Below are 26857 nucleotides of genomic sequence, written 5' to 3'. Positions count from 1 at the left end.
GAAACTCCAGAATTGTCAACTGCGGAGATTAAAAACTAATTCATTCATTTATCCCATCCCTCCTTTCTTCCTTTATTCAAGGAACAACTAGGAAGCACCTATGGTGTATAAGTCCTGGGCTAGGTCTTTAAAGGAGACATAAAGTTTAGATAAGAGCATCAACTGCCACCATGTCTAGTAGAAGACATACATACAAATAATTCTAGCACCTATGTAATATCAAAACACCATGTGAAGTCTGAATGGGAAGATCACCAATGATGGGGATGGGGTGGAGGATGGGATCCAATGATGAACTTCTGATAGGAACTTAACTTCTAAAAGTGACATCCATACCACAGACAAGCAGGGAAGGCATAAACACAGAGATGAAAGCTGAACAAGACTGTGGCTCATTCAAAGGCATGAAGCCATAGACATAGAGATGGAACACTTGCCACAGAAAGAGAGACTTTAACTTGGAAGGAAAGTCCTTCCTCAAAAGAAGTTAGGTCTAGTCAGCAAGCATCTACTAGGTGCCTACCATGTGTGAAGAACTGTACTGAGAATACAAAGAGTGGCCAAAAAAAAAAAAAAAACCAAACCAAACCCAATCCCTACTCTCTAGGAGCTCTTAGTTAATAGGGGAAACTGCATGCAAACAATTACATACAAACAAGATATATACAGGATAAACTGAAGGTGATCTAAGAGGGAAGGCACCAAGACTGCGGACTGGGAAGAAGTTTCTGGCAGAATGGGGAATTTGAGCAGAGACTTTAAGAAAGCCAGGGGTGTGGGTAGACAGGGTAGTAGAAGAAGTGGAGAGGTAAAAAATCCCTGGTATGGTGGACAACCAATGAAGATGCCTGAAATTGGAACATGCAGTGTCATGTGTGAGGTACAGCAACAATGAGTGTCATTGGATCTCAGAGTAAGGGGGGTAAGACATAAGAAGACCAGAAAGGGTGGAAGGGAGAGCAGACCAGTACAGAGAGCTTACTCAGGGTCCTTTTGTACCTGAATTGCTAGGGTGTGTTACTGTTCCTAACTGGACAGGATGAGAAAGTTTCTGAGGTTCTCAGCCATCAGTAAAGAAGAGGCCTCGGTTTTTTCCCCCAAGATAAACCCACAGGCCTTAGGCTTACTGGCAAGACTGACTTCAGGGGAGAGATAAGAGGAGGGAGGGAGGAGGTTAACTTTCCTCCATCATCCCAACCCTGCCAGTGGGGGGTCGGGGGAACTGGAGGGCATCCACGTGCCTTTGAGCTTGTGTTCAAGTAAGGGAAAAAAAAAAAAAGCAAAGCCCACCATTCCCAAAGCAAGAAGCAGCTAGATATAAAAGGCAGTATCTGCCTTTTTACATTTCATTTGATACTTCAGAATACCTACTCATCACTGTCCATCTATACTTACCATAGTAGGGATGATAGAAGTATTCTTCGCTCCATCATCATCTTTTTCTGTTTCAGCTTGATCTTACAAACATTTGTTTCTTTTCTAGATACAGCGTTTAGATAGTGACATAAAAGGTCAGAGTAGTTAGATACCTTCTTCAGGGACAAAGAAGAACCTGCTCTTTTGAAGGGAAACAGATGCACAGCCATAGGGGATATTTTGTGGTTTATTTTGGTCTATATCATTTACCTGGTACTTATTTTTTACGTTTTTTTTACATGTTAAGTCATGTACTAACTAAGGCATTGCTTATAGACAAGTTTTCAAGAAGCTTGGCCATTGAGGGGAAGAGAGAGATGGAATGGTTTGCTAGATGGGCAGGAAGGACTAAGAGGAGGTCTATTTGTTTTTAGGACTGGAGAGATCTAAACATGTTTTCAGGGAAATGGAAAGAAATAAAGTAAAAGAGAGGTAAAAGAAAGGGAATGGCTGCTGGAGAAGCAGGATCCTAAGAGAAGTGAGAAGGAATGGGATTAAGGCATTGGCAGGGGAGCTAGCTGCAGTGAAAAGAAAGGATATCTATTCTTTGATTATAGGAGGAGAAAGTGAAGGCTGATACTAAGAAATGTCGATGACGGGAGCAAAGGTGTAGAAGGAGATTATGCTGGATGGCTGGCATCTTCTTGGTGAAGTAGAAGGGTAGGTCACCTGCTCTAAGCATGAGGAGGGAGATAAGGGTTCAGTTGGGTAAGGAAGCAAGGCAGTTGAAGTTTTGCAACTGTTCCTGGATGGAATAAGATAGAGCATTATTGATAAGAATAGAGAAATGAGATGGTTGAGCCTAGCCCAGGTCATAGAGCCATAAATTTGATTTTTAAAAATTTATTTTTAGTTTTGTTTATATTTATTTTTATTTACTTAGATATTTCCCAACTATATATTTAAAAAAAAACTTCTAACAATCATTTGTTAAAATTTTGAGTTCAAGGAGCATGTGGTTTCTAATCCTGCCTCTAATACTTAGTATTTGGGTGAACCTGGGCAAGTTACTGTAACTTTTTGAGAGCTTTACTTTCCTCACTTACAAAATAAGGGAGTTATACTGGCTGCCCTATGATCCTTAGTTTCTTCCTTTGCAAAATCCACAGTTTGATTAGATGATTTCTAAGGTCCCTGGAAACTCCAAAACTTATGGTTAGATGATCTCATAATCCCATGGCACACCTAAACATCAACTAATATCTAGGAGTGAAAATGATGTGTAAATTCACAAGCCTAATTTTTCCTTCTACCATAAAACTTATTTCAGTAAATTAAGATGCTCTTTCTTGACAGAAGCCACTAAAAACAGCCAAGATGTTTGAATTTCACATGCTTCTTATTTGCATTTGGGACCCACACCCACCCACTACTTTTATGGACTCATATTTGTAAAAAATCAGTAAAAACAATGATTTTTTAAAGTCTCAAATCTTCCAAATAAAAGTATAAATGGAATTCTAAAAAAAATTTTGAGTTCAAAATTCTCTCTCTCCCTCCTTACCCCTTTCTCCTCCTTGAGAAGGAAACTTGACATTGATCATGTATTTGAAGTCATGCAAAATGTATTTCAAAACTAGTCATGTTGCAAGAGAAAACATAAACAAAATAAAACAAAGGGAGTAAAAAATGTATGCTTCAGTCTGCATTCAGAAGAACCACGTATTTGTACTGTCTGAGGTCTACAGAGACGAAGATATTCTCCACTGAGGGAGTAGTGAAAAAGAGAGCAAATGAATCAGAACCATTCTGTGACAACTAATGCTTTGTGTACATAGTTGCCCATTTTTCCTGAACTTGTACTGGCTGTGGAAAGCTCTCCAGTGCTACGGGAATGTGAATTTATCTTGATCACTGGAACACCTAAAGCTGGCCCCTGTTCAAACCAAAGCGTCTTAATCTATGGCAGATCTTCTCTTTGGGCTTTTCTATTAGTCAGCAATGAATAGGATCTCAGGATAATGTCTCAAAGTATTTAGAAGCCCTCAACTGTCAATCCCCCAAAACATTAATTCCCATTCATTTTGGTACTACATTTTAATTCAGTATAATCCTGTAAGCTTTACCTCCAAAGATAAATTTATAGGGAAGTCTAGATTTGGAAAAAGTGGTAAGCTCTCAAAGGAGTACAATTAAACCTTCCTCTTTCCCCCAGGATCCCTTGTTCTTTAGCCACTGCAGGCTTTCAAGTAGCCAAAAGGGAAAGAAAGTGCACCCAGAGCCCTATTTGCATGTCACTGGACAAACTCGGCAAATGTTAACTGAAACCTGAAGCAGGTGTCTGTCCAGGTCTGAATTCAGCTGAGAAAAACCCTGCAGTTCTTCAGCTGTGCATTTTAAAAGTATGTGTTGGAAGAATAATTAAATAGAACTTGTTAGAGAGAGAAATGGAGTACTCTGGAGGGTTGGAGGACAGGGCTTTGGCTCAGACTCACACTCATGCAAAAGCTGGCTACTTATTAACAGGGAAAATGGCACTCTTGAAAGTTGTAGCATATTATTTAGCCCAGCATAAACAAAATAACAGAAGAAAAGTAGTTCTAACTGCAGCCTGAGGACACTTTTTACTTCTGCTCAAGTCTCTGCCCATTTCAGTTCTTTCTTCATGGGAATAAAACCAAAAAACTCTAAACGTTTTCCTTCTTGTGTGTCCCTAGTTACCACAACAGTGCCTGGCACATAGTAGGAACTTAATGCTTGCTGAAACAAAGCCAGTAAGTATAAATCCTGACTCCTCTTATTTTTATTTACTGTTTCCTTGCTTGCAAATTAACCGAGCCAAAATGCCAGCCTCTGCTCTAGACTAGGGTTAGGTTTTCAACCCCCTCCCTGCCAGATGATTTCAGGAATTATTTTTAGATGGTTCCTTGCTTTCTGTAGGCAGGCACTTTTGTTACTCATGCCATTGTGCTTTCTCTCATGGCATTTCCTAGGCAGGTTTTGGCTCTAGAGTAGGTTAGTGTTAGTAGAACAGTTTTTTTTTTTCAAAATATTTTTATATAAGTATGACTGTAAAAGGAAGTTGGCTGGTCATGGAAGGAACATGAGAGAGAAGACAATAGGCAGCTTGTGTGCTATGCTGGTGCCGTCAAGAGATATCAAGTTCAAAGCGACAGTTCCTAGTGCATTGGGTAGCTCTCCTGTGGACAAGGATGTGAAAGAGAATACCACAGGCTAGGAAGGCATGAAGGAGTTGCAATCTGTGACAGTGAAGGGATTGCACACACTGATGAAATCACAGATCTATCAAAGTATCCAAACAAGCAGACGAGAACGGATGCTCCGGGAAAGAAAAAATTTGGAAACTACTGAGGCCTACTGATTCTCAAATTTTATTTATTTCCCATCATTTTGGATCATCTTTCCATTTCCAGTTAGTTTCTCTTTCTGCTCTCCTTTTCCTATCCAGGCACAGGAACTATCCTTTGTGTTCTTAACTGGAAAAGGGGAAAAAACCCATCATAGCAAGACTGCAGTCATACTTCAGGTCAAGGGACAGCAGTAATGGAATATTTATCTTTGGGACAACCTTGTTACTGGAAATGAATGTGAATCAAGTAACTTAAAATAGAGACAGAAATGAATATATCCATCTGAACAGGGAAGTATGACCAATCACTTCTTCAGTTGGTGACATGTCAGCATAATAATGTTTAAAAACACATGACAAAATACACATGACAAAATGATTCTGTGCCAGAGAGAAGTAACTGGAAAAAAAAACATATAGCAAGTTTAAAGGACTTTTGAAGGACTCATTACCATGATATTATGATGATACCGTAATATCATGATTCATGATGAAAAATGCTATCCTCTTTCAGAAAAAGAAATGATTTTATACAATAAGCGAGTACAGATTGAAATGTACTTTTTTCAGTTTCTTCACGTTTCTTGCTTTTTGTTGATTTTTTTTTTGTACCATGGCTGAAAGATACGAGTCACATAACTATTCTATGCAAAGAACTGATTCAAGTTTCTGAGAATAAGCCAGTCCCCAATTGATAAATGGTCTAAGGATATTTGCATACAGTTCTCAAGGAAAGAAATCTAAGCTATCCATGGCCATATGAAAAAAATGTTCTAAATCACTAATAACTTGAGAAATGAAAATTAAAGCAGTTCTGTGGTTCCACCTCACATCTGTCAGATGGCACGTATGATCAAAAAAAAAATGTTGATATGTCAGAGTAGTTACTGGAAAACAGATACACTGATGCACATACTATTGGTGGACCTGTGGAAAGCACCCCTCTGGAAAGTAGAGTGGAGTTAGAAGTGTAAAGCTCACTAATTTTAATGGCGCTCACCTGGGGGCAACAGGCATGTCACTATAACTTAAACGATTCTTAAATCTTGGCTCTCTCCATGATTTACTATGTAACCTTGGGCGAAATACTTAACTTCTCAAGACCTCAGTTCTCTCATCTGTAAATAGGATGAATTTGGCTAATAGGTCATCTAACCTGAGTCTCAATTTCTTTACCTGTAAAGTGGCAATGATAATATTTTTACATTCTACGTTGAAGGGTTTATATGAGTAAAACCCTTAACAAACTCTAAGGTGCCATACAGATCTGAGCTACCGTAATTACAAAAGGCAAGGTCAATGAAAAACGAAAGGAGAAGGCTGCATCAGATGATCTCTAACATCTTACTTTAAACTCTAAACCTCTCGTTATTCCCTGGAAAGTTGGTGAACCATTCATCTCAGTTTCACTGAAACTGTCTCATTATAGCCTTGAATTTGCCACTGTACTGAAACTGGCCCAATTAATATTAATTCTGGAGGCTGGTTTAAATTTGTAAAGTATGAATTATAGTGTATTTTGCAAAGAAATTTGGTTTTCTTGTTTTAAAGTTACACAATAACTTGAGGCTTTACAAATGTGTCACCTAGCAAACATCTTGAGGAGTTCTGCTTTAATAAATGTTAAGAATCATTTGTAATAGCATGTCAACTACATATAAATGGAGTATTTTATATTATAATATAAAAATATTATGATAATGTGTTATTATCATATAATATATAATAATATATCATTAAGAAAATAATAATATAATATCATAAGAAAATAATAATATAATATATAATAATAACATAATAATATAATAATTAATTTGTTTCCTAGAATACTTTTAACACCCCTCACTCCCCCCAACCTAATGTCTACTATTAATTTGCTTAGCAAACCCTTTTTCATGATGGATATAATATAAAACTACATAAGCTTGCCCAGTCTTTGTCTAAATAAGCACATATTCCAAACAGGGGCAGGGCAGGGTGAGAGGGAGGTTTTATATGAACTCTCTGACATCATATGGCCTTGCTGATTTGAAAATTAGATGGAAGCCCAGCATAAGTCCCTCACAACTCTAGGACCAACCTTTCCCGAAACATCCAATGAGAAAAACCTCCCATTAGTTTTGCTCAGATGCTCACTCTCTAGGCACCCTACTTTAGAATTTATTTAAATATATGTCAATCAGATAAAAATCACAAGAAGAAAAGAACTCTTTCTAGGCATTGCAGTGAGATGTCTTCCTTTACTGCAACCTAGCTAAAGTGGCAGGTGCATAAATAATTCCCAGGACACAAAAGAAAATGTCAAAGTTCTATGGAGTATGTTAAGAAAAGACAAACCACATATCAAATGTACAAACTAGGTCTGATAAAGCTATTTAGCAAAAGCATCAGTGAGCGCAACTGCTACACTTCGGGTTCATGTGTATTCAAACCAAAATCATAACTTCTTCCTTAAAATATAACCACTGGAATTAAATCAAACTAAAAATATCCCTAAAGATGCCAAGTTTTTTGGTGAGAACTGATTTAAGTCAAATTTCTTGGCTTGAACTGAGTCAGCTGGTCTTTCCTCTGTTCCACTCCCCATAGTCATTCTTACTAAATATAACAGCTGCCAATCTTCCCATACACTTCCACTTTCCTACTGGGTCTGGACCTTGGTCTTTGGAGTCAAGGCCAGAGACATTTGGCACCAATGTCCCACTATCCTTCCATAATGCCAACCCTAAGCTTAACCTCCCCTGGAGGGCAGCCTGGTATAGCTGTAAACAGTGATGGATTTAGAGTCAGAGGACTCAGTTTCAGTCCTGACTCTTACATTTACTACCTGTATGACCTTAGGAAAGTAACCACATTTCTGTGGGCCTCAGTTTCCTCATTTGCAAAATGATGAGACTAGAAGAGATGACCTCTAAAGTCCCTTCCAACTCTAAGTCTGTGGTCTTGTGAACTGGACATCTGCCAGGCTGGCTGTGAGCTAATCCGTGCCTTGAGCAGAAGGGACTGCTAGGGGAATCAACAGAAAATGGGGAAGTTCTGCCTAGTGGCCTGAAAACAAGGAAATCTGCCCAGTTTGATTTGGTAATGTTGGTCTTTTCTTTTACTATACCTCTCCTTTCTAAGTACCCTGAACTCCCCAAAATATACAGTCTTCCCTCATACAGTGAGAGAATGGGCTGAGGACCTAAATAATTCGAATCGGCACTGGCATCCATCAGGTACAGATATCTGTGGATTTAATTAAATTTATAAAAATCAGTCATAGATAGAACCAGAATAACCAATTGTCTGGCACACTTATTTTCTGCTTTGTATGAGTCAGAGATTCTGCATTTCCAATAATCAAAATATTGATTAGGAAGTCAGAATATTTTTCACCTCAATATTCCACTTTAATAGATCCTATTAAATTTAACCCCAATAGATCAAACTGAGTTCTTTTTTTCTTTTTAATTGTGAAGCATTTGGGGTCTACTCTACTTGTGTCTTGGACAAATTCCATTCAAAAACAAGGATAATCTGGGTACCAGATGAAACCTTCAAAACAAAAGGTTGAGGGGGGCGGAGCCAATATGGCAGCTGGAAAGCAGGGACTTGCATGAGCCCCCCCGCCCCAGGTCCCTCCAAAAACCTATAAAAAATGGCTCTGAACAAATTCTAGACCTGCAGAACCCACAAAATATCAGACGGAAGCGGAGCTCCAGCCCAGGACTGCCTGGATGGTTGATGGACAAGGTCTATCCCACAGAGCTGGGAACAGAGGGGAGCAGAGCCCAGTGTGGGCTCTGCCTGGACCAACCACACCTGGAGCCAGGGGGAACAGGCCATAGAGCCCTGAATCAGTGAGCTGTGGCAGTTACCAGACTTCTCAACCCACAAACACCAAAGACAATAGAGAAGGTTAGTGGGAAAAAATTGCGGGGGACAGAGTGAAAGGAGTTCGCTTTTTATGTACCACCCCGGGGCAGGGGCAGGGGGGAGCTAAGGTGGTGCAGCTCTGAGGATAGAACTACAGCTGAAGTTGCTTCTGGCCCCAGGTCCACCTGCTGGGAGGAATTAAGTGGTGGATCAGAGCAGAAGTGCAGAGCCTGCTTAAGATCTGAGTCAAGGTCCAGGTTGGAGGTTCTTGGGGGGGGGGAGGAGCTCTGGTGTGGCAGAGCTGGCTGTGTAGAAATAGCTCTGAAAACAACAGCGCATCCCCTCAAGCTTGGGACAAAGCACTCTCTACTCTAGAAGCAGTCATACCCCAATGAAAAACTCAAAGGTCAAGTAGTAGGCTGGGAACATGGCCAGGCAGCGAAAACGGATGCAGATTCAGACTCAGACTTTGGAATCTTTCTTTGGAGACAAAGAAGAACAAAACATACAGCCAGAAGAAGTCAACAAAGTGAAAGAGCCTACATCAAAAGCCTCCAAGAAAAACATGAACTGGTCTCAGGCCATGGAAGAGTTCAAAAAGGATTTGGAAAAGCAAGTTAGAGAAGTAGAGGAAAAATTGGGAAGAGAAATGAGAATGATGCCAGAAAACCATGAAAAACAAGTCAATGACTTGCTAAAGGAGACCCAAAAAAATAATGAAGAAAATAACACCTTAAAAAATAGACTAACTCAAATGGCAAAAGAGCTCCAAAAAGCCAATGAGGAGAAGAATGCCTTGAAAGGCAGAATTAGCCAAATAGAAAAGGAGGTCCAAAAGACCACGGAAGAAAATACTACCTTAAAAATTAGGTTGGAGCAAGTGGAAGCTAGTGACTTGATGAGAAATCAAGAGGTCATAAAACAGAACCAATGGAATGAAAAAATGGAAGACAATGTAAAATATCTCATTGGAAAAACTACTGACCCAGAAAATACATCCAGGAGAGATAATTTAAAAATTATTGAAGTACCTGAAAGCCATGATCAAAAAAAGAGCCTAGATATCATCTTTCAAGACATGATCAAGGAGAACTGCCCTGATATTCTAGAGCCAGAGGGTAAAATAGAAATTGAAAGAATCTACTGATTGCCTCCTGAAAAAGATCCCAAAAAGAAAACTGCTAGGAATATTGTGGCCAAAGTCCAGAGCTCCCAGATCAAGGAGAAAATACTGCAAGCGGCCAGAAAGAAACAATTTGAGTATTGTGGAAACACAATCAGAATAACACAAGATCTAGCAGCTTCTACAATGAGAGATTGGATGAAGGGCTTGGAATATGATATTTCAGAGGTCAATGGAGCTAGGATTAAAACGAAGAATCACCTACCCAGCAAAACTGAGTATCATGCTCCAAGGCAAAATATGGATTTTTCAATAAAAATAGAGGACTTTCAAGTTTTCTCAGTGAAAAGACCAGAGCTGAATAGAAAATGTGACTTTCAAACACAAGAATCAAGAGAAGCATGAATCAAGAAAGAGAAATCATAAAAGACTTACTAAAGTTGAACTGTTTTGTTTACATTCCTACATGGAAAGATGATGTGTATAATTCATGAGACCTCAGTATTAGGATAGCTGAAGGGAATATACATATGTATATATATACATATACATATACATATACATATACACACATATGTATGTATATATATATACACATATGTATGTATATATATATAGACAGAGGGCACAGGGTGAGTTGAAGATGAAGGGATGATATCTAAAAAAAATAAAATCAAATTAAGGGATGAGAGAGGAATATATTGAGAGAGGGAGAAAGGGAGAGATAGAATGGGGTAAATTATCTCACATAAAAGTGGCAAGAAAAAGCAGTTCTGTTGGGAGGGAAGAGGAGGCAGGAAAGGGGGAATGAGTGAATCTTGCTCTCATTGGATTTGACCTGAGGAGGGAATAACATATACACTCAATTGGGTATCTTACCCCACAGGAAAGAAGGAGGAAGGAGATAAAAAAGAGGGGATAATAGAAGGGAGCGCAGATAGGGGAAGGAGGTAATCAAAAGCAAACACTTTTGAAAAGGGACAGGGTCAAGGGAGAAAACTGAATAAAGGGGGATAGGATAGGAAGGAGCAAAATATAGTTAGTCTTTCACAACATGAGTATTGTGGAAGAGTTTTGCATAATGATACACTTGTGGCCTATGTTGTATTGCTTGCCTTCTCAGGGAGGGTGGGTGGGGAGGGAAGAGGGCAGAGAATTTGGAACTCAAAGTTTTAAAAGCCGATGTTCAAGAAAAAAGTTTCTGCGTGCAACTAGGAAGTAAGATATACAGGCAATGGGGCATAAACATCTATCTTGCCCTACAAGAAAACAAGGGAAAAGGGGATGGGCGGGAGTGGGGTGACAGAAGGGAGGGCTGACTGGGGAATGGGGCAATCAGAACATATGCCATCTTGGAGTTGGGGGGGAGGGTAGAAATGGGGAGAAAATTTGTAATTCAAACTCTTGTGAAAATGAATGCTGAAAACTAAAAATATTAAATAAACGATGATTTAAAAAAAACACACAAAAAGGTTGAAAAAACATAGGGAGGTAAACTCTCTAAAGCAGGAGCTCTTAACCTTTGTGCCAAAGACCCCTTCTCAGAATAATATTGTTGTTGGTTTTTTTAAGTTTGTAATTGAAAGAAATGCTAAATTTCAGCTAGAGGTTAGTGAAAATAAAGATGTAATTCTTTTTTCTCAGTAAGTTCATGGATCCTCAAGGAATCCCCTGGATCCCAGGTTAAGAATACCTGTTTTAACTCAAGTCAGGAATACTGTTCCTCCCTAATTCATGAAAAGCTAAGATCATAGATACTCTGTTACAGATCAAATACTAAACCCAGTAAGGACTTAAGTATTCACTGAACTCTAGGACTTTTTAGCTTCTTGATTTTCAGGCAAAATTTCCTTAGAGTAACTGCTATTTGAAATCACTTAGGCTTGAAGCAAGATCTAACCTTTCCAACTTAGCACACTGTAGTTAATGAATCAGAGCAGAGAACAACAGTAGCCCAGAATAAGCCAGGTGATAGTAAAAAGGTTATAAAATAAATGAGAATCCAATTCCAGTACCCAGTCCAGAAGCTGAAGACTTGGTAGGCCATACATGTTAAAAAGTATTCTCTTCTCAGTATTTCCCCAACCCCTTCCTCGTGATCTTCCCGTAATTCCTCCTGACATATTTGTGATTTCACTGATGTGGGCACTTCCTCCACCAGTGCAGCCCATCCATGACTTCTCCTCCTGGAGAATTCTTGTCTCTGTCTTTCCACAAACCTCTAATTGTTTTAAGGTGCTGTGGATACAGAAGGAAGTCTGAATTTGCCCAGAACCAGTAACAGTGGACCCAGATTAGCACAGTGCCTAGCACAGAGTAAATGCTATGTAAATGTTAACTGTTGTTAATCTTAGTAGAGGGGCTATGGGCCAATCAATAAACATTTACTGAATGCCTACAGTGGACAGAGTGTTGAACATAAGAATTAAGACCTGGGTTTGAATGCTACTTTTGACACTTACTAGCTGTGTGTCCATGGGCAAATCACTAAACCATCTCTGGGTCACAATTTACTCATCTGTAAGATTGAGTAGTTTTTTTTTTTCATGGAGATAATAAATAATACCTACTTCAAGTGGTTGTTTGTAAGGTCTGAATGAGAGAATATATTTAAATGACTTTGCAAAACTTGAAGCAAAAACTTATAAAACTTGATAGAATATAAATGTTAACAGAATCTTCACCTGTACCTGGCACAGTGCTTGACACAAAGTAGACATATTTAGTAAATGGTTGCTGATTAAGCAAAAACACCTAAGTTTTTCTACCAACAGGATAACCAAAAGGTGACAATCCCAATGTTGTGAATTCTCTCTTGCTGCTGCTTCATGGAGGCACAGGCAGGCAATGTGGTACTCAACAGACTTATTACTGCACGTATGACAAATCCATTCATATTGTTATTTATTATGTATTACATAAACCCAGAAAACTACATCAGACAATAGGCAAGACACAAAAGGAGCAGGAAAAAACAATCCCTGCCCTAAGAGATCTTACATTCTTTTGAGAAAGCAAGACCTATATGCTTGAACCAACTTATATTTACTTCGTACATATTCTTTATTTACCAATACATACCTCGCCGCCGCCCCTTCCCCCATGCCCCATAGAATATAGGCCCCTTGTAGGCAGAGGCCATTTTGCTCTTATGCTAGATTGTATGGTATAAACTATACATGTTATAGAACTTTGGGAGATGGCAGTGAAAGAAATGTAGGATTTGAGGCAAGGAAGGGCTAAATGAGGGACACAGGCATGGAGGCAAATAATCACCATACCCACATATTTTGTTTTACACAGAAATCTCAGCCTTAGGCACAACATTCATGTTGGCAATTCACTCCCTCTTCCTAGTTAACCCAGCTGGGTTTCCTGGAACAGAACAGAATGGTTACCCTCCTACTGAGTATTACACACTTCCTTATAAGTCAACTGGAAAGCACTGGTGATCTAAACAGAATTTAGGGAACTGGCCACATATAAATATAGCCATTTATGTAAAAAAAAAAAAAAGGATTTGTTTCCATATAACTACATATACAAATAACTTAAACATTATCCCCATCAATCAAACTGTGTGACCAAAGGATAAAGGGAATCTGCAGTTTATAAAATATTTATTGCCAAAAAAGATGCAAGACCAAAGTAGGCATTTTCAGCTAAGATACACTAATAGTCGACCAAACTATTTTGGCTTCACACCCCGCCTCTACTTCCCTTCTCCCTCCTCCACAGTGCACGCCCCCCACTCCCAAATAGAGAGCAAAGGTAAATAAGCCTCTCTATGGGCTATGTGTGGAAGATAAAGATACTCAAGTTTCTGGCCAATAGGCCTGAGTCCACTGGGTGTGGGACATGGTGGGATCTTATCAGCTGCTACTGTAGAAGAATCAGAAACCCAGAGAAATGAAAACTCTTAATACAGTAACAGACAAGAAAGATGTGGTGAAGGGTTTCTTTTGATTTCTTGGGAGGGAAGGGAGGAGGAGAACCTCTTCCTATTTTTGTTTTGGTCTTTCTCATCTACAAACTGCTTTTTCCAGTTAAATAGATGGTCATGTAACAAGTGATAGCGGCCATGCTTTATGAGAGGGTGCTGAGGCACCCAGAACTCCCCTTCGATTAATCAGGAGCCCTGACTCACAGTGGGATTGAGGGCTTAGGGCAGGGAATGAAGACCGGAAGCTATATTACTTATTAGATGAACACTGAAGCAGCTTGTAATAAAGAGCTAGCTAACATTTATGCAGCACTTACTGTATGCCAGGCACTGTGCCAAATGCTTTACAGATACTGTCTCATTTGATTGTCACAATCACAGGAGGTAGGTGCTATTGTTATCATCCCCGTTTTACAGACGAGGTGAACAGATTTAAAGTGACTTGCCCAGGGTCACACAGCCAATGTCTGAGGTCAGATCTGAATTCAGGAAGAGGAGTCTTCCTGACACCAGGCCAACGATCAGTCTTCCCTGGTACTAGCTTTTATCCCTTATCTTTACCTTCTTAGGCACTGGAAGCTAGAATGAACTTGCAAAAAAAATGTAAAAATCAGATTGATTTTCATGAGTCTTAAGTCAGGAAACCAATTAGACTTCTCTCTTTCCACTCCTCATTTTACTACAGTTAGTAAGTACAGTTAACACTGTTAGCAAGGTACAATCCTACGTATTTTTGGAGCATTATTTACATTTCAGAGCTATAAAACCCTTATCTTCCCCAAACGAAGGTAAGTTTTCTTTGAAAACCCAGCTTAATATACACACAGATGGGGTTTTGCCATTTTCCTTCTATTGTTTACTCTCCTCCCCAAGTGAAAGGCCTTTCATGCTGATAAAACGGTATAAGGGGGTCTAATGCTAATTCTCTTGTTTCCTTTGAAAGATAATAGAAACAAAGCTTGGTTCAGGAGGCAACTTTGAGTCCCCCCAAATCAGAAATGGCAGCTAGGCAAACTGCCATTGTTTTGTATCTCGAGTGCAGGTATATTAAGTGTAGCACTCAGGAGATAATGGTCCCTGCTTCTACTCTGACTGAATACTATCAAAACTTCTTGGAGCCTCTTAGCATCCACAGTCCAAAACAATCAACTGACATTGTGATAGGAATATCTGGGGTGTTGCCCTCAGGTAACCCAGGCTGCTTTATAAATTAGAGTGAAAGCCTACAGCAATAAGACAAGTTTAGTGACATTCCCTCATCCAATTTGGTCAAGAAGGGTAGTCTTGGGGAGACAGCTGGAATAAGGTGGTGGTTCAGCTCCTGGGGAAGAAAGAGGGCTTGATAATATACACAGGCACCTAATGAATATATCTATGAATGTACACCATCGCAAGGAGGTCCACTCCCTGCTACCCTGGATGCTCATTTTAATCCATCTGGGATAACACATCCCTTTCTTGCCTCTTTCCAGGTTCACAGCATCACAGGCTTTGAATGAGAAAGGACCCTAGATCATTCTAACCTCATTTCAACTGCACACTTTAAACACGAGGCAGGGATAAGGACACGACAGTGTGATCTGTCTTGTTGTACATTATTAACAAACCCTCAATATCTCCATTACTTGACCCACAACATCAACCTGTTAAAACTGTACACTTTGAACTACAATATTGTTCCTTCGGTCATATCTGACTCCACGATCCATGGACCACAGCACACCAGGCCCTTTCATCCTCCATTATCTCTTGTGTTCAGTGTTTCAATGACACTATCTATCCATCTCTTCCTCTGCCATCTCCCTCTCCTTTTGCCTTCGATCTTTCCCTACATCAGGGTCTTTTCTAATGAGGCCCATCTTCTCATTATGCGACCAAAGTATGTAAGCTTCAGCTTCAATATTTGACCTTCCAGTGAATAGCTCAAGTTTATTTCTTTAAGTATTGACTGATTTGATCTCCCTGCTGTCCAAAGGACTCTCTAAAGTCTTCTCCAGCACCACAATTTGAAAGCGTCCATTCTGCGGCACTCGTCTTTCCTTATAGTCCAACTCACAGCCATACATTGATACTGGAAAAACCATAGCTTTGACTACTGTTGGCAAGGCAATTTCCTTTGCTTTTTAGTATGCTGTCCAGATTTGCCATAGCTTTCCTTCCAATGAGCCAGCATCTTTTAATTTCATGATCTTTGAGCCTAAGAATACAAGATTTAACACTGCTTCCATTTCTTCTCCTTCTAATTGCCAGGAAGTGATAGGGTTAGTTGCCAAGATTTTAGGTTTCTTGATGTTAAACTTCAGCTTTAATGCTCTCCTCTTTCACCTTCATCAAGAGGCTTCTTAATTCCTTTTCACTTTCTGCTATCAGAGTGGTATCATCTGCATATCTGAGATTGTTGGTATTTCTCCTGGCAACCTTAATTCCGACTTTTGATTCATCCAGCCTGGAATATACTCTGCATATAAGTTAAATAAATAAGGTGACAATATACGGCCTTGTTGTGCTTCTTTTCCTATCTTAAACCAATCAGCTGTTCCATGTTTGGTTCTAACTGTTGCTTCTTGACTTCATACAGGTCCCTCAGGAGACAAGTAAGATGATCTGGTACTCCCACCTCTTTAACGACTTGCCACATTTTGCAGTACAGTACTTAATAGCATTGATAATTCAAGTTATCAGATATTTACTGAATATCTTAAAAGTGCCCAGGTACAGGAAGAGATGTGAGAGGAATACTGGTAGAAAATTAAACAAAAACATAAACACAAATTCCCTTGTGGAGCCAAACCACTTAAAAAAAAAGATAAAGGGGAGAAGATGCTTCAAAATGGATAATGATTCATTGCTATGATCCTTTACATGTAGTGAAGGGTTTTTTAAATACATATGACATAGGACTCAATTTATAGAAAATTGATTCACATACATCTTGCCAGGGACACATATATTGTGTAATATATTGTTCAGTTAACCTAAGTTAGGTTCGGATTTGGATTCACACTGGCAATAAAGCACACTCCTGAGAGAACATAGTTTTTATTGAAAGACAGGGGAGATACTCTAACAAACACAGTTAACACAACAAAGACAAAGACACAAACAACATAGATTCGTCACCTCGTGGGGGAACTCCAGCACTTGATGCTCTCAAAGCTGAGGGGGGGGTCCCGGTTTACACAGCCCAGCTCGATCAAGGCCTGAAAGGGAAACTGATCCCAGGAAGCTTCCTCTCCATAAGTGAGATCCCCACTAGCTTGTTCCACGTGGGGACTTTTATAGGTTCCTCAACAAGGAGGGCCTACTGCTAACTGTCCCAGATGTTCCCCTCCAGAAGGGGCAGCCACACCCCTCAGGAGGGGAAGATCTTGTCAATCATTAGGTCCTCAAGAAGCGGTTTTGGAATTTCCTGTCCTTTATCTTAAGAGTTACCTGTTCTTGGTTAGGGCTTATCCATTCTTTGGGCCCATTAAGGAGAGAGGAGCGTCTGAGAGGTCCATTCTTAAGGTTTATCTGTTGGAAAGGAATGTCTGATATTCCAAACCAGAAGGTCTTGCAGGGAGGGGGGATGGGGGGAAGGAAGAAAAGCGGGGCTTACACTATAATGTGGAAGATCTTCTATAATGATTTATCACTCATGTATGATACTGCATGATACTAAAAAATTTGAAATGTAAGAAAATCAAGTATAACTCCAACTACTATCACTTGGTTACCGTGAGGCTGTCAGCTCCGCAGAAATGATATTAGAAACAGTATATGGAGATTCCCTAACTCTGGAGTAGAGTTGGATTATAATGTCTTAACAATGACACGACAATAATCTCGCCCAGGGAAATTTTACACAGGGAGGCTGTAGTTTGTATCGGCCTCTGGCCCTTACAACTCAGAGAGTCCAAAAAGCCAGTGAGTCTGAGCACTTATTACACACTGAAGCCAAAGAAGCTTGCACACCACCATCACCCACCTGCTATGTTACCCTGGGTGTGCTATACAGGAGGGCAGGGAGCTGCTGCGGTGTATACGTGCTTGGGACCACTCCTGTGGAATAGTCTGGTTACAGCCACCGGTCCCACGGAACAGAGAGGACGCAAGTGAGGGAGCTCACATTCAAAGGTGTCCAGAGGTGCACATTTAAACTTTTAAACTAGGATGAATGGTTTCTTTTTGGCAGTCCCTAGTCCTGGTCCCAAGTTAACAACAACAACAAAAACAAACACCATACCTAGGTACTGAGAATACAAATGGGGGAGAAAACACAGCCATAGCCTTCATGCTCAGAGGTGACATGTGTAAAAATTCTCTTACATTTGCCAAATGCACAAAGTGCTCGGCATAGAGTAGGCACTTCGTATGTTTCTACAGACTGACTAAAGGCGCTTTAGAAATTTCAGTAACATATAACTTGCTCCCAAGGAGAACATCATTCTCTGAGAAGCTCTTCCTGTGGCTTCAAGCGTCACTGCCGTACCCGTCTTTTCAGCCTTGTACTCGGCGCCCTGTCTGCGTTGTGGAAGGAGGGTAGGCACGGTTGTGTGGTGAAAAGTCAAGAACACGAATCCAAGAGCCAGGAGGTAGAAATCCTCACTCCTGACTTGCTACTAACCAGAAATGTCACTTAACTGAATCTCAGTTTCTTCAACTGTAAAATGGGAGGAAGGTATCTGAAGTGGATGATTCTAAGTCTAAATGTATAATCCTGTGGTTTCTAAGGTCTCTTCTTGCCTTAAAATCCAAATGTCCTAAGACTGAAAAAAGAAACTGAGACAGTTAGGTTAAAAAAATATTTACTATATTTACATTACTTTTAGGAGCATAAGATTATCACACATTTTATCATACATTAAGGAAGGAGCCTTAGAAGTCTAACCTCTCTCCCTTCCCATTTTATAGATAAGGCAACTGAAGCCCACTAGGGTCACTCAGCTAGTAAGGGGCAAAATCAGATTTAAACCCAGGTCCTTTGACTTCATATCTGACGTTCTATCCATTTCTAAATTTTTCCCCCCAAATATTTGATTACTCCTATGTACTCATTTTAAACAAGCCAAAAAAGATACTTAGTAATAATAAGTGAGTTATCTTTGATCACATTATTCCACTCCCAAATGAGCTTGCATTCTGTATAATTCTACATCATGACACAGAAGGGTTTTTAGCTCTTGAACTAGAATGTGGTATAGAGGTACTGGGAAGGAGGGAGGCCTATTCTTTTAACCTTTTTCAAACATCTCATTATCACAATAGTAACACAATTAGAAACCGGTTTTCACATTGCAGAATCAGCTTGCAAAGGCCATCTTTAAACAAAAGAAAGCCAGGGATGGCTCCAAAAATAGCAAGCAAACCATGGTGTGGGGGAAGAAAGGGGGTGGATGTGGAAGGCACAAATTCAGAGGCTTATTTCCACTTGGGAAAAAAACTGTAATATGGAAACAGAAGCATTCATCATTCAATCATCCTGATCTAAAACCAAGGCTAATTAAAATGTGATCTGAATCACTGAAATAAGAAGAATCATCTAAGCTTGGGGGTGGGGGAAGCAACTGGGGACTTGAAAAATCTTACTAATGTTGGTGGGGACTGAAGAGTATTAGAGAAGCAGACATTTTTATCATTCAAGTGCTGTCCACGGCCTTTTGAGACATTTCAGATGCCTGTGTGGTAAACCACTCCATACGCTAATATAAAGACCATGGTAAATTCATTTTCCTCATTTTCAGCTACCATCCTGTTTGCATATATGTAGTCATTTTGTCATACTTAACTTTTACAGGCTTTTAAGCTCCTCTTAATACAATAACACCATTCATTTAACAAATGGGTGCTTTAAAAAATACAGCTCTAGCAAAAATGTCCATAACTGGCCACACCAGCATGCAGCCTCAGGGCAGTGATCAGGCCCCAAGATTAATGCCCCCTTAAACTCTCCCCCTGTCTTAATCACTTAGAGATACCACAACTGAGGGCTTGTTTTTGTAATACATTCAGCCAATGAAAGCAGACAGCTAAGGCTTAGAGGATTAAGGGTATGAGTGTAAGGGAGGGGAAGGGGGGAGTCACATGTGTACACAGACAGAGTTCAGCCTGGCTCACAAACCTTAGGGCACCAGGCTCAGCATACTTTTTGGTAAGCTGTGATAACCTCTGTGGAGAAGCAAAGACATTGCAGCCTGGTTGGATTTAAATGGAGAGGTGACCGGAAGACAAAATGTGTCCGCCTGCTATCAAGTAAAACCCCAGGGTGGCATTTATTGGGTGAGTGTTCCCCCTCCAAGAAAAAACAAACCACATTGTGACTACAGTTTATACTTTTGCTCTGTAAAACTCAGTTGCGAATGTCTCACACCTAATGCGTTGAACGGGAGAGTAACTCATTCTTTCAAATCTTTCCCCTTAGACACACACACATATGTATGTGTATATAGATGTGTATACATACACACCTATATATTGTCTTGTAATAGTGGGCGGTCATTAAGTTTGCTGAAGGGAGACTGTATGGTAGCTTTGAACTGAAGGCTATTAACCTTCTCTTCATGCCACAATTGTTAATCTTAACAGTTACTGTTTCTTTAAGAATTAGTATGGTTATCATGAAAGGCTTCTTCTTACAGGTCAAAGGTTATTCTTGTGGGTAGTTTGTGGCTAGTGCCTCCATCCTTTTATTATTATTTTTTTCAACCATGAAATCTTAGGCTGTATCTTCAGATAGATGATGTCAAAATTATTGGCTTCCTGAAGCAAAAAGGATTCATTCTGAAGAGAAAAGCTAACTTATTTCAAGGAAAGGTGGTACTCTATAGTATACCACCATCATGCTATACCTGCAACAGGTATTACAATTTAGTGTGTTACTAGTAGAGAAAATGTTAAATCGGTCATTTTTCATTAACTAATTCTAGTCTAGGTTACTGAATGGTTGTTTGTAGTAATTAAATCAGCGAAAGAGCAATTCATTCTGAACCTGAAGCAGATCATTAATGGAGATGCATTTATAAGAGGACTTCTATCTCCCTAGAAATACTCAAATTGATCTTAGTGAGAGGCACTAAAATCTATATAACAGTTGGACAGACTGACCAAAAGCTCTCCTGTCTTATATGGAGGATTCCCTATAAGTATACCATGTGTGGAAAAACTCAAAACAAAAACAAACAAAAACGGGGGGGTGAAGTGAACAGTTTAACAACTCTTACTTCATGTGTAAGCCTAGGACTAGCATAATTCCTGATTTCAGCTAGGAATTCTTAAACATAGGACAAATTACTATGGGAGGTGGGGTGAGGGTGAAGGTAGGTGGGCCCAAAACAGTTTTCAGTGGTGCAGCTGTGCTGGGGAAAGGGGCAGCCTGTCATCTTCTCCTCTCTGAGCCTATAACTCTCCTCTTTCATCCTTTCTAAGGGCCTACCTTCTCCCTCAATCCCCACAGGGGAATGATCTGGCAATCCTGCAAAGACCAAGGATGGTGGTCTCTAGACCTCTTACAGGGGAGAAGTAAATTCTCCTTCTGCAGTGCCCAGGACAAAACAGGCATCCCATCCTAGTAATAGCACTGAGCTCCAAAAACAGTAGCTCAGATGTCCACATGGATATTTTTTTTGGAACAAAAATTTTACATTAGTATTTTAGCACAAAAAGTTTCATGGTATGGTAAAGAAAAGGTCTTAAGAAGAATGTAACAGTTAAGTGTAACTGTCATAAGCTGGGTCATAAGCACATCTGAAGGCTAATAGGAGAGGATGGTAAATTCCATCAGTTATTCATGACAGTATATGTGTTTTTAGGCTAGAATGGAAAAATTGTTTAGACCTGCTTTGAAATTCATGTGTAAGATACATTACACATAAACTATATACATGTACTGTGGTAGCAGCAATATGTATATGTAACTGACAGAGGTGGGGTGTGTGGAAGGGGGGTTCCTGTGCTACTTTCTAGTGTGTATATATCCACATGTGTAAAACTATTCCCAAGGGGAAAAGCTAAGCACTTCTGGAAGCTGCATTTACTCTCAGGCCACACGAGTACCATGTGGTACACTCAAGCAGTAATTGACTAAACGGTCATTTAATTACACCGTCAGACCACTAAACAGTACCCTTGCGGCCTAAGAGAGTTAATGTAGCTTCCCCAAATGCCTGACTTACCTCAAGGGAGTAATTAACCCACTAAAAGAATTTAGTCCACTCTGCACATATCAGAACAACAAAAAACATTTCTTAACCACTATTTAATATGATTCTTCCCTGTTTGCTGACTCCCAGAATTCCTTGATATTTAAGCCAGGGTTTTCACTCTGCCCATTTCCTTGTCCTATTTGATCCCCCGACAAAGTCATTAGACTGCATTTGTGAAAGCCTGATCACAAGCACAGGATTATATGACTTCACTTTGGGAACAGGCCAAACAAGAAGGCAGCTCAGGAGAGGAAAAGGTAGAATTTTAACTGGTAGGAGGAATCATGTTTCTTTAATCTGAATTGCCAAAATCTGGGACTGACGAAGGCAAAGTACAGTCCCAGAGGAGTGAATCGGCCTGTGTTGAGGAGTCTACATGTAAAAACAAAAACAAAACTTCAATAACAGAGATGGGAATACAGTGAAATAAGTCAAGTGTCATGTGCGTACACTTTGTACATGCACCCCATTACTCCCTTCCCACCCACACATTCCAAAGTGAGAGTGTCCAAGTGTTTTCCATTTTTTAAATTAACCTAGTGAAACCTACAGAAACAACTGTTTCTATTGGACCAAATGTGAAAAGTAAAAATAACCTTGCTAGTTCCCCCTTTCCAAAGAACCACCAACTCAGTAATACCTTATATCTTTAAGATTAGACCATCATCATAACCAGCCAAAGATGGCAGACTCATGATGCCACAGCAGCTGTTACTGAGATTTCTGTCTATTCTCAGCAGAACCCTGTGAGTTTCCTAGGATGTAAATCTGAGCTGGACTAAGACCTCAAAACTCCCAAGAGGAGACCTTAGAAGTCAAAGAACAAAGAACCAAGGGGAAAATAAGTATTCAGTAAACAACATCCTTAGCTGCTGCAAAGGAACGTCCTTTGTTCAACTGGTCTAAAGCATCCAGCTGACTAATTGGCCAAGGGAACTCCACAAACTTTGGGTTATTTTTATTTATTTCCATGGAGAAGTACAAGCAAGGGCAGTGTGAAACAGCATGAGACTAGAACTCATTAGACTGTGACTCTTCTACAGCTAGTATGACTGAGGACAAGCTTCCCCTGTCTGAGCCTCAGTTTCCCCATCTGTAAATAAGGAGACTGGATATGATAAGCTCTAAGGCCTTTTCCAGTTCTCAATCTATAAGCCTATGAACCAGGTGAGTACAGTTCCAATCTAATTATTTCATAGTCTGGAAATGGAAAAAGCAGAATGCCATTAAACCAAAACAATTTAGATACTTAATGCGTCATATATCATTACACTGAAGGCACTGTACACAAGATGGAAATCAGCACGAGTAAGCATTCTATATTAGGAAGCTGTATGAAAGCAACAACTTATCAGCCTTTCCAAAGAATCTGTCTTAGTGATGTGTGTTAATTGAGGCTAAAGACTCCACCTATTATTACAAAAGTAAACAAACATTTAATGTTAACTTTTAAAAGTATTTTTTGCTTATTCCAAGATGCCTGTTTGGAATTTTTTTGGAGCTAGAGTTTATTAGATTATGTTAATTCCATAAAAGGTCTGAAAACCTAACCTAATTCGTAAAGTATTTTATTTATAATAGCTCTCTCTTCTTGCCCAACACAGTACCAGGCACATGGAGAGACCTTAATAAATGCTTGGTGACTGAATCAATCAACAAACATTTATTAAGCACTTGCAGTGTGCTAGGCTCTGGGTATACAAAGGCTCTGTTTGATCCAGGCCAAACATATTTAATAAGTATCTAGTATTTGAGAAGTACCATAAATCACAACTTCATCTCTCCCTCTCGCTAAGTATGGAAAGCTTAAGCAATCCTAAGGTTGATTAAATTGTGAGATGTATCTGCGGCCAACCAGATTACTGCAACTAATCACAAATTCGAATTCTGGGGTCAACATGTTTTTTACATTTAAAACCATTCTTTGATTGGAGGCAAAAACAAGCAGAGGAATGGCTTTGGCTCTTGGTCTGTTCTTTGCCCATCCCTGAATTAGATGATCTCTTCTACTCCCCTTCTACATCTAGTGTCTAGTGAGGCAGCTAGGTGGTGTCCTTGGGTAGACTGCTAGACTTGGAATCGGGAAGACTTGAGTTTAAATCCTGCCTCAGACACTGACTAGGCAGCTATGTGACCCTAAGCAAGTCTACTGATAAGGGCAAAAGAAAATCTTAAGGTTTTTAGTTAAATTGATTTAGTTACCTTTATAGCAAGGAAGCACAAAGCAGTGTAATTTTCTTACCTGAAAAAATCATATTATTGATTTTTAATTTGTTTACTGTGTGGGTATCCAGATCCTCCCTTGCTCTTGTTTTTTTTTGGGGGGGGGATATTACTGATGGCAGTTTTACCACAATCAATGGACCTGAACTGGGGCCTCTCCCATTCTTTGAATCATCTCTGACTGATTCTCTACCATGCCTCCTAAGAATGAGATTCCTGAAACTTTTCCTCAAGATGTCAAGTCTACTCCCCACCCTCCTCTAACAGATGACCTTTCCTCTTACTTTATTGAGAAAATTGAAGCCATCTCCATAAGCTCCTTCATCTACCCTCCTCCATAATTGAGGACAACTAGCTTTAAATGCACTATGGACCTTCAAGGAGTCAGAGGACCTGGGTTCACATCTTGGTCCTGTCACATATCACTCGTGTGACCTTGGCAAATAATTTAGTTTCTTTGAATCTCAGTTTTTCATCTGTAAAAGGTCAGACTAGATGTCTTCCAAGGTCCCTTTTGTCCCTGAATCTATGCTCCTATGCTCATCAAGAGAATGAGGTGGTCAGTTCTCTTACTTGCCAAAGCTAAGCCTTTCAAGCGTGGCCCAGATCCCATTCACTCCATGATGATGCTCCAGCCGTCATCCTCTTTCTTTAATCTCTCCCTCTCTTTGCTTTCCCCTCTGCTTAGGTCTAAGCAGCCTTAAAAACAAAACAAAACAAAAACCCCTCTCTTCTGCCTTGCTACCTCCTCAATCTATTTGCCCCTCTCTTCTCTTATTGAGAATGAGTACACTCTCTACTCTCTGCCTCAACATCCTTAATGTCCACTCACTACTTAGCCCCTGCGAGCCATTTCCCACTTTGCCAGCTAGTGAACTGCTCTTAAAGGGTTACCAGTAACCTTCATTTTAGCCAAACCTCCAAGGCTTTTCTCACTCCTTCTGGACCTCTCTGCAGCATCTGACATTGATAACCATAGCCTCCTTGTGATTTTCTCCTTTTACAGCTTCTGAGACTCTGGTCTTTTCTGGATCTCCTTCTGCCTATGTTGTTTCTTCTTCTTCTTTCACTGTTTAAATTTCCTCCTCCAACCTCTATGTGGGTAGAGGACATGTTCAGATCTTTGTCCTCCACCGTTCTGTGTGTTCCCTTAAAAAGGCTCTCCCTTGTGGATCTCATCATCTGAGTCTTGATGCTCAAAATGTTAGCCATCTTTGACTTTCTCATCTCCTTCATCTCCTACATGCAAAAAAGAACCCCAAAACTACAGGCAGGTAGGTGGTGCAGTAGATAAATTGCTGGGCCTGGAGTTAGGAAAACTGGAGTTCAAATTCGGCCCCAGAGACTTACTAGCTGTGTGACCCTAGAAAAATTACTTACTTATACGATGTTTGGCGTATTGGGTGTTCAGGGAGGACTGGCACCTCTGGTGTGAGGGCTTGCTGAGCCCTCTTCGCTCAAATCTTATCTGTGGCTCTAAAAAGCTGTATTACACGTAGCATCCTAGTAAACTGTCTCAGCCGATGGGCTGAAAGTATGGAACAGGCCTCAAATCTGCTGGTGAGTTGGGGGGGTTGTCTATCCCAAGCATATTGGAAGACTATCTCTGGAAGAATGGGTGGATGAGAACAGTTTGTTCCAATAGCCATGACTAGGGCTGAAGCAGGCGCTATGGCGTGCTCAGAGCTTGATCAGACACCAAGATGACCTTGGGGTCATCTGCATCCCAAGCCATCACAGTTATCTTGACTTTCGTCCTGCTACTGGACTTTGATGACTCAGGAAGAGAAAGTGAGTCTGACAACTCTGTGCAACTCTGCCTCACTGAAACTCAATGCAGGTACAAGTGAAGGCATCGCCCTCTTTGAAAACAAAGGACGAACAACAACAACTTAACCCGTGTCTGCCTCATTATCTGCAGCTGCAACGTGGGGATAATAATAGCGTCTGTCTGCTAGAGTTGTTGTGAGGATCCAGTGAGATGACATTTGTAAAGGGCTTAGCATGGTGCCTGGCAAGCTCCGTAAATGCTACATGCTATTACTGCTTCCTGTGAATTCTACACTAGCAAACTCTCTCACTCCTCCAACTCAGGCCCTTACTACCTCTAGCAGTTTCCTAATTGGCCTCTCCATCTTCAGTCTTTTCCCTCTCCAATCCATCCTTCATGTAGCTACCAAAGTAATTTTCCTAATGCACAGGCCTAACCATATCAATGCCCTACTCAACAGCCTTTAGAAGCTACACATTGCTCATATAGGATAAAATAAAACTCCTTAGCTGGCATTTAAGGTTCTCCACAACCTGTCACCATTCTACCTTTCCTGGCTTACTTCAGAAACACTTTACTCCCTTTTCGAGCATACTATATTGTTGTCAAGCAGGACTGGACCTTGGTTTCTTCTGCACATTTGCCTCTGTCAATCTTCTGGGCCTGAAAAGTTCTCCTTCCTCATTTCCAATTACTGAAATCCTTCTTTTCCTTCAAAGTCAAGCTGAAGAGCTGCCTCCTACACAAAGCTTCCCTTATTCCACAACCTGATCTCTCTCATTCTCAGTACAACACTGACTTGTGAAACAGCAGCTCTGCTTTATATAGGATTTTATATAGTGTTTTGAGTGTTGTTCCCCGCCCCCCCCATTAGAATTTAAGCTCCTTCAGGGCAGGGACAGTGTTACCTGTCCTTCCAAAATTCTCTAGCACCTACGGGATAATAGTGTCTTGCCTAAGGATATTACTTAATAAAAATTGGTTGAACTGAACTGACCACTGCAGATGGAGACTCCTAAATCCAGGATCCTAG

General features: G+C 40.2%; 2 protein-coding genes across 4 annotated transcripts in view; one reads left to right on the top strand and one right to left on the bottom strand.

Moving 5' to 3' along the window:
- C1H7orf50 (chromosome 1 C7orf50 homolog) overlaps positions 1-26857 on the bottom strand; it is a 368607-nt gene that overhangs the window by 156089 nt on the left and 185661 nt on the right. The gene's annotated exons all lie outside the window — the stretch shown is intronic.
- Positions 1-26857, top strand: part of GPR146 (G protein-coupled receptor 146) — a 90810-nt gene that overhangs the window by 42808 nt on the left and 21145 nt on the right. Inside the window, exon 1 of one of the 3 annotated variants that reach the window (XM_036741330.1) lies at positions 19799-19908. The exons of the other annotated variants lie outside the window; for them this stretch is intronic. The gene's annotated coding sequence lies outside the window, so the exon portion shown is untranslated. Of the gene's footprint in view, positions 1-19798; positions 19909-26857 lie in introns of those variants that run through there. 3 annotated transcript variants of the gene reach the window in all.

The sequence above is a fragment of the Trichosurus vulpecula genome, chromosome 1 (genome assembly GCF_011100635.1).
Source record: "Trichosurus vulpecula isolate mTriVul1 chromosome 1, mTriVul1.pri, whole genome shotgun sequence".
Classification (NCBI taxonomy): Eukaryota; Metazoa; Chordata; class Mammalia; order Diprotodontia; family Phalangeridae; genus Trichosurus; species Trichosurus vulpecula.
Note: the sequence above shows the minus strand (reverse complement) of the source record. Positions and strands in the feature narration are given on the sequence as shown.